The sequence below is a fragment of the Furipterus horrens genome, unplaced genomic scaffold (assembly GCF_987537825.1).
Source record: "Furipterus horrens unplaced genomic scaffold, mFurHor1.1.pri manual_scaffold_1, whole genome shotgun sequence".
Taxonomy (NCBI): Eukaryota; Metazoa; Chordata; class Mammalia; order Chiroptera; family Furipteridae; genus Furipterus; species Furipterus horrens.
This window is the reverse complement of record NW_028327171.1, coordinates 3,709,835-3,711,823: the sequence shown is the minus strand read 5'-3', so window position 1 is coordinate 3,711,823 and position 1,989 is coordinate 3,709,835. Positions and strand designations below refer to the sequence as shown.

Sequence of the window (1,989 nt, the reverse complement as noted above, 5' to 3'; positions counted from 1 at the left end):
GGACTCCTCGGCTGAGGTGGCTCGGTCTCGGACAAAGGCAAACTAAGTCCTGTGATTTAGGGACAATGAGGAAGCTCTACCCTATTGCCACTAGTCTGCAATGTCACCCTAAGAGCCTCATCGATGACCATCTACAGATACCCCTCCCTCTCTTTAAAATTGTGGCGAATTCACATGGCATAAAATTAGTCATTTTTATTTTTATTTTTATTTTTTGCCTTTATAAGAGGAACTTTTATTGTTAATTATTTACCTTAACAGTTTCAGAAAGAGGGACAGATTAGCTAAGTCCAACTGATTGGCAGTTGGCAAAATCTAGTGAAGCAAGTGTTCTGATTGCTAAGGATTTAATTTGGAGGCTTTTCATACTTAGCCATCTAACACTTCAAACATAATCCAGAATAAATGCATCATTTTCCTCCCTTTCCCTTTAATGCCCCACCCATCTCACTTCAATACGGAAATACCTTCATTAAACATGATTCCCAGAGGAACAAGATCTCTGGAGAGTATAGCCATGAGGACAGTGCACAAAAAGAAAAACTCAAAATAAAACTCTGTATGATAATTTACTAGTCTAAGGAAACAAAAACCTTCCAATATATTAAGAAATCAATCCAGTTATAAATGCACTAATAGGTCTAATGTGAAGAGATTCTGGAATAGTAACTGAAAACGGCCGCCTATTTACAAGATACACAAGCAGGTAGGGTACACCTAGCCCAGCATTGGCTCTCAGAAGCCAATGTGTTCTCTCCACTGTAGGCCACGTACAAGAACCCACCTTCATCTTCTCCCCTCTCGTAAAGCTGTCCCTAGTTAGGCCGGACTGTGGGACTGTCTTATCCACAAACAGGAAGATGGCCTTTTCAGAAGGAAGCTGGATCCTTTTCCTGATGACCCACATGAACTGAGCCACAGTGATGTCAGATGGAACCAGGTACTTCCGTTTGTCAGTGTCAACAATCCGAGAGCCTGAGACTTGTTCCACACTCGCCGGAACCCGGTCGGGGTATTTCGCTCGGATCTTCGCGGATTCCACGCATCTGTGCTCCAGAGAGTGGTCCTCCTTAAACATCCACTTCATGGCGACGGCGGGGAAGGGACTCAGCCGGCTCTCGGAGCCGCGGAGCTCAGAGCACCTACCACAGCAACGGCAGGGGCAGCGGCAGCCAAAATTGGTCATTTTTAAAGTGAACACTCCAGTGGCATTGAATACACGTATGACATTGTATTAGCACCATCTCTATCCAGTTCTGAAACGTTTTCATCGCTCCCAAAGGAAGCCCCGCCCACTAGGCAGTCGTTCCTTGTTCTCCGTCCCTCCAGCGCCTGGCAGCCACCCACCCGCTGTCAGTGTCTGCGGGAGGGGCTGTTCCGGGCATTTCATAGAAACGGGATCATGGGACATGGGACCCTTGGGGTCTGGCGTCTTTCACGTCGCGGGGTGTTTCGGGGTTCATCCACGCTGTAGCACGTGTCAGCAGTTCGAAGGTGGGTGCAGGAATAAACAAGTGGTGTGTGTACACCCCAGATTCTTTTAAAATGATTTTAAAGTGCCCTTCTCGAATGGAGGAGATGTCACACAGGGCCAGGGCCATTGATGTGTTTTTTTGAATGAGAGTATTGATAAAATTAGGTTGGGCAGAAGGGACCAGGGAACATCTCAGGGTGGAGGGCGCTCTCAGACTGCAGAGAGGGGGTGGAGGGAGGGATCAAGGGTCGAGGAGCCAGCCACAGTTCAGCTGAAGTCTGGCCCTGGTTGGCGTCCGAGGACTTTACTCCTTTGGGGTCTCCGACTAAAGGCCACATCGCCTTGCTGAGTGTAGACTCGAACACGCACATCCCTTGTTCTCTGCGGTCAGTGCGCTAACGAGGGTCTGGCTGAGAGAAGGCCCGCCTTCTGTCTGCCCAGCTAACCTCGGGGCCAGGTCTTTGCTGGCCGAGTGTATTGGCTGCTCAGCACCCAACCTCGTCAGCCCCACGTGG

General features: G+C 49.0%; 1 pseudogene; it reads right to left on the bottom strand.

The window, feature by feature from the left end:
- Positions 1-211: 211 nt before the first annotated feature.
- Positions 212-1,149, bottom strand: LOC150020527 (gamma-aminobutyric acid receptor-associated protein-like 2 pseudogene; annotated as a pseudogene).
- Between the last annotated feature and the right edge of the window lie 840 nt (positions 1,150-1,989).